The following is a 6,348-nucleotide window of genomic DNA, read 5'->3' as shown; positions in this document are numbered from 1 at the left end:
TATAGACACTTGGCTCACATTCCTTCTTAAAATATTGATGCCCAGCACCTCTTTGGGTTACTAAATGCCTTGTAGTTAGGTTGCTCTTGATAGTGGATTTTCAGCTGATGATCCCGGGTTAGTTAACCCAAGTCACCAAGTGTTGATGCACTCCAAAGAGCTTAATAATCCAAGCAGATCCTAGTACAAAGACACCACAGGCATATATTCTAAGGTTCAAGCTATTGGTGTCTAGCTTTGTTTCTTTTTGTTTTTCTTTTGTTCTGTTGCCATTTTTGGCTTTTTCTTTTCTCTTTTTTTTTTGTTTTTCTTTTTAACCAAGGACTTTTATTTGATTGAGATTCATAGACAGTAGGCCACTTTCTACTTAAGAGGAGACATCCTAGTTCTCTTATTCACTAAAAGTGAGCTATTATGCAATCACACATTCATACCACCACTTACTTTTATTATACTTCTATCTAACAGAGAACTATCTCACTTCACATTCAAACATTTCTTTTATTGAATTAAAGATGCAGGGGACAAAGCATGCTTTTTGTTCAGTGAAAGTAAACACACAAGCACACACATAGGCTAGCTCACTTATTTTAAATTGAAACAGAAATGATGCAAAGACTACTAAACTAACAGTTACTGTTAAGATGGGCATATTCACACTTCCAATTTAGAGCAATTTAATGCTGATGGAGTTAAGTGACAATACAACCTCTTGGTGGCTTCTTCTTCTTTCTCTCAGCTAATGGTGTGTAGTCCTCCCAAGAGAGTGATTGAATTCCTGCAGTGTTAATGGAAGTTGCTTGTTTCTCAAGCCCTTAGGTGACTGGTTAGTGTGCAAGACTTTCTTGTAGGCTTTTGAACTTATTTTGGTGTGTGAACACCAAACTTAGTCCCTTGCCATGTTTCTTATGCATTAAAATAACCATATGTGAAAACCTAAGTTTTTTCTAAAGGTAATAAAACTAAAAACTAGAAACAGACAATGATTTAATGATTTATCAGATTGCTTGGAGCTAGTAACCCTTTGTGCAGAAGGTGAGAATGTGCTTTTAAATGAGATTTTGGTGGAACACCAAACTTAGAATCCTTCATTCTCCCTTAAATTGTTTTGGTGTGCAACACCAAACTTAGCTCCTTGCAATACATACTTAATTATTCAACATTTTTATTGAAAAAGCTATGAAAAGAAAATTACCTCAGGTTGGGTTGCCTCCCAACAAGCGCTCTTTTAATGTCACTAGCTTGACATCTTGTTCTTTTGATCATGGAGGTTGAAAATCGTAGTGCCTCAGCTTTTCTCCTCTTACTGTGAACTTTCTTCCGGTCTCCTATTTGATGATCTCTAGGTGTTCAAGTGAAAGGATCCGGTTCACAGTATAGCATTCAGATGATTGTGGGGACACCTTCATTGATTGGGTGTTTAACACTACTTTATCCCCTGGTGAAAAGCCTTCAGTGGGGATTTTCTTGTTTTTCCACCCTTTTGGCCTCTTCTTCTTCTCTTCTTTCTTAAGAGATGATTCATGCCTTGGTGGTTCTTTATCTGGAATGTTGAGGTTCTCATCTGGGGGTTTTGGATCTAGTTCCTCCTTGATTTCTTTGGTCTGTTGCACCATCTCTACTTCTTTCAAGCATGGATGTAGAAGTCTTGGAGTTAACTCATTGAATGCCTCCTTCAAGCTTTGATCCTTGGCCTTATCCTTTATACAATCTTCTTCTTGAGTAGGCTCATGCAGGATTTTAAAAACATGGAATGCTAGGTGCTCATCATGCACTCTTAACAACAATTCTCCTTTTTCAACATCTATCAATGCTCTGCCCGTAGCCAGGAAAGGCCTCCCCAGGATGATGGGAGTGTTAGGGTCTTCATCCATATCCAGGATGACAAAATCAGCTGGGAGAAAGAATTTTCCCACTTTTACCAACACATTCTCCACAACTCCCAGTGCTTGCTTAATGGATTTGTCAGCCATTTAGAGAACTATTTGTGTGGACTTCAGCTCAGAAATTTGAAGTTTCCTCATTAGAGACAAAGGCATCAAGTTTATACCTGCACCGAGGTCACAAAATGACTTCTCAATTATTATGTTTCCTATGGTGCAAGGTATGTAAAAACTCCCAGGATCATCTTTCTCCTCTGGCAACTCTCTTTGGAGGATAGCACTACATTCCTTTGTCATCTCAACAATCTGTCCTTCCTTCAGGGATCTTTTCTTTGTGAGTACTTCTTTCATAAATTTGGCATACACTGGCATCTGTTCAAGTGCTTCTAAGAAAGGAATATTGATGCTGAGGGTCTTGAATATGTCCAGGAACTTTGAGTATTGCTTATCCTCATTCTCTTTTTTGAACCTCTGAGGGTATGGAAGTTTGGGGATATGTGGCTTCACCCTTTCCTTCTTCTCTTGTAAGTGTGATTCAAGGATGTCCTTATCTCTCTTTGAGCTTTTTGCATTCTTGGTCTTTCTCTCCTCTTCACTTCTCTCTTCTGTCTCTTCTTGTGGAACTTCTCTGTTGTGTTCTTCTTGATTGATGGCTTCCTTCTCCCTAGTCTTTTCACTTCCCACTATGATTGCTTTGCACTCCTCCCACTTTGTAGCTTTTCCTTTGTCCTTTGGATTGGAGATTGTATCACTTGGGAGAACATTGGTTGGCCGTTCAGCTTGTTTGGCCAATTGTCCCACTTGTCGTTCAAGGCTCTTCATGGTAGCTTCATTTCTCTCTTGCACTTTGACCAAGCTTTGAGTGGACTGAGCAATTGCTTGTATGGCTACATCAAGACTTGAAATTCTACTTTCATGATGGTCTATTGGTGGTATGATGGGGGTGGAATGTGGTTGCTGGAAGTTATTTGTAGGGGTAGTGTGGTAGTTTTGGGGGTTAGATGTTGGTGCGGAAATGCTATTTTGATGAGTTTGTGGATTGTGGTGGGGTGGTTGATATGTATTTTGTGGTTTCTTGTATTGATTATTATTAGCGTTTTGCTGGACGTGGTTTGAGTAAGTTGTGTTTCTTGAGTTGTTTTGGTTTGAGTTTTTCTACCACGGTTGCTGGCTGTGGGTGTGGTTATCTCCCCATCTGAGATTTGGATGGTTCTTCCAGGATGGATTGTAGGTGTCACCATAAACCTCATTTTGGCTTGAGCCTTCTTCATTTTGTCCCCATGTGGTTGATGGTTGGCTTGTATTCACTGTTGCAACTTGTAAACTATCAATCTTTTTAGCCATCTGCTCAAATTGTTCTTGAATCTGCTGCTGCATTATCTTGTTTTGAGCTAGGATGGTGTCCACCCCTTCCATTTCTAACACTCCTTTCCTTAGTGATGGTTGGCGTTGTCTCTGATGAGCAAAGAAGTATTGATTGTTTGCCATCATATCAATGAGGTTCTGAGCTTCTTCAGCTGTCTTCATAAGTTGCATCGAGCCTCCTGCTGAATAGTCAAGTGCCTCTTGAGCTTTCATTGTCAGTCCTTCATGGAAATTTTGGAGTTTATCCCATTCATTAAACATTTCTGGTGGACACTTCCTGAGTAAAGCTTTGTATCTCTCCCATGCTTCATACAATGACTCTCCATCCATCTGAGTAAATGTTTGAACCTCTGTTTTGAGCCTGATGATCTTTTGAGGAGGATAAAACTTTGCTAAGAACTTGCTCACTAGATCCTCCCAATTGTTGATGCTTTCTCTTGGAAATGACTCCAACCATTGAGTAGCTTTGTCCCTCAGGGAAAATGGAAACAACAACAATTTGTAACTGTCAGGATGTACACCATTGGTCTTCACTGTGTTACATATCCTCAGGAAGGTGGATAGGTGTTGGTTTGGATCTTCCAAGGGGCCTCCTCCATAAGAACAGTTGTTCTACACCAAGGTGATGAGTTGGGGCTTCAATTCAAAGTTATTTGCATCGACATTTGGGGTAAGGATGCTACTCCCACAATGCCTTGGATTAGCAAATGTATATGAAGCCAAGACTCTCCTCTGTGGTTGACCATTATTGTTGGCCATTCTCACTGGTGGATTTGTTGGATTTGTTGAGTGTTCCTCCAATTCATGATATTCTTCATCTGATTCTTCCTCTCCAGCAACATTTTTTTCTCTTGCTTCTCTTCTTAGCCTTCGGAGGATTCTTTCGTCAGTTTCATGAAAGGTAGGGATCTCTCTTCTTGTATCTGACATACAAGCAAAACACAAGAATCACACAACACCAGAAAGGCAATAACACTTCAATCCATGGCTGAAGTGAAATATTAGTTAGCTTAAGCAAAAATTCAAACAGCTAGTGGGTTAGTCCAAAGTTAGAAAAACGGAAAATAAAAATGCTAGATCTAGATCTCCACTTCACTTAATCATTGTCAATCTATTTCAATCCCCGGCAACGGTGCCAAAAACTTGATGTGCGGAAAACGATCCGACACAAAACTAACCGGCAAGTGCACCGGGTCGCATCAAGTAATAATAACTCACGGGAGTGAGGTCGATCCCACAGGGATTGAAGGATTGAGCAATTTTAGTTTAGTGGTTGATTTAGTCAAGCGAATCAAGATTTGGTTGAGAGATTTGTGATTTACAGAATTTAAATTGCATGGAAAGTAAAGGGAATGGGCAATTTGCATGAAATTAAAGAGCAAAGAAAGTAAATAAGCTGAATCTTAAAGTGCAAGTAATATAAATTGCAGAAACTTAGATCGCAAGAAATGTAAATTGCAGAATCTTAAAGTGCAAGAAATGTAAATGGCTTGAATTGTAAAGGGAATTGGGAATTGAATTTGCAGAAATTAAACAAGGAAAAGTAAAATTCAATCACACAGAAGAGTGGAAGATCCTTGGGTTGAATCGGATCTAAAATAGAAATATAAAAGAGCTTGAAAAGCAGTAAACAGGGAAATTGAAAATGGAAATCCAGATCTCAGGACTCAAGAGACTAGATAACCAAGTCTAGATCTCAATGCCTTCCTAGATCCAATCAAGAACAATTGCAAAGGAAATGAAGAAATGTAAACTGCAGAGAAAGTAGAAGAAGAAGCAAGTAACAGAAATGAAAATTCAATTATGCAGTAAAATTAAACAGAGAGATCTCAGGATGAGATTAAAACAGAATTCCTTCAATTCTCCAACCCAAGATCCAAGACAAGAAAAGTAAAGAGTGCTGGGCAAGAACAAGGAAGAAGAGAGATCAATTCTCCTCCAAATTCTCTTGAATTCAAACAATAAAGCCAAAATGTAAAAGTGAGCTCTCTACAAACTACCAAATCAAAACCGAAAAGAAAGCTCTCGAAAAACTTAAATCCTATGCTATTTATACACTTTCTTCAAATGGTCTTCAAGCCTTCAATTGGGCCTTTGCTCTTGATGGAATTGGGTTGATAGAGGCCTTGGTTGATTGCTCTTGGAGTTTGGAGAAGAACCGAAGTGAACCGGGTTTGGAATCATGTAAGCTTGAGTAAAAGTTTGAGTAAAAGTTTGAGGCAAACTTCTACTCAAACTTTTCATATCAGCCACCCCATTCTTGCTGCTACCAACGTTTGAGCCAAAGTTTGGGGTCAAACTTTTGCTCAAACGTTGGCTCCCCCTTGCACACTCATGGCGCCAACGTTTGCCAAAAAGTTTGAGGCAAACGTTGGCGCAAACTTTTGCTCTCCAGGGTGTGTTGTTCATGGCGCCAACGTTTGCCAAAAAGTTTGAGGCAAACGTTGGCACAAACTTTTGCTCTCCAGGGTGTTGATTTGTGATGCCAACGTTTGCCAAAAAGTTTGAGGCAAACGTTGGCTCAAGCTTTTCTCCCAAAAGTTTGCCAAAAAGTTTGAGGCAAACTTTTGGTCAAGCTTTTTGCTCCCTGGTTCGTTTTCACTTATTCCAAAAGTTTGAGCTAAAGTTTGAGGCAAACTTTTGCTCAAACTTTTTGTCCTCTCTTCCTCCTAGCCATTCCTTCTTGTCAACCTTTCTCCAAGCTTTCTTCACCTATCATTAATCAACCAAACACATCAAAGCTATGCTCAAAATCATGAGTTTGTCATTCTTTCATAATATGTAGCAATTATAGCATAAATCCTCATGAAATTGCATTAATTCATCTATGGTTGATTAAATCAAAGGAAACATGAAAATCTACCCAATTGGCTTGCTTGTGGCTCAAGAAAGTGCAAAATTCAATTGAAAACAAAAGAAAAAGGCTAGTAAAACTAGGCTAAGATGACTTGTCATCATCAGCCACCTTGTAGAGTTCTTGAGGTATAATCTCATGAACTTCCACCTCTTCTCCAATCATGATGCTATGGATCATGATGGCCCGATCTATAGTAACTTCAGACCGGTTGCTAGTGGGAATGATTGAGCATTGAATGAACTC

Source organism: Arachis hypogaea, chromosome 18 (genome assembly GCF_003086295.3).
Source record: "Arachis hypogaea cultivar Tifrunner chromosome 18, arahy.Tifrunner.gnm2.J5K5, whole genome shotgun sequence".
NCBI lineage: Eukaryota > Viridiplantae > Streptophyta > Magnoliopsida > Fabales > Fabaceae > Arachis > Arachis hypogaea.
Note: the sequence above shows the minus strand (reverse complement) of the source record.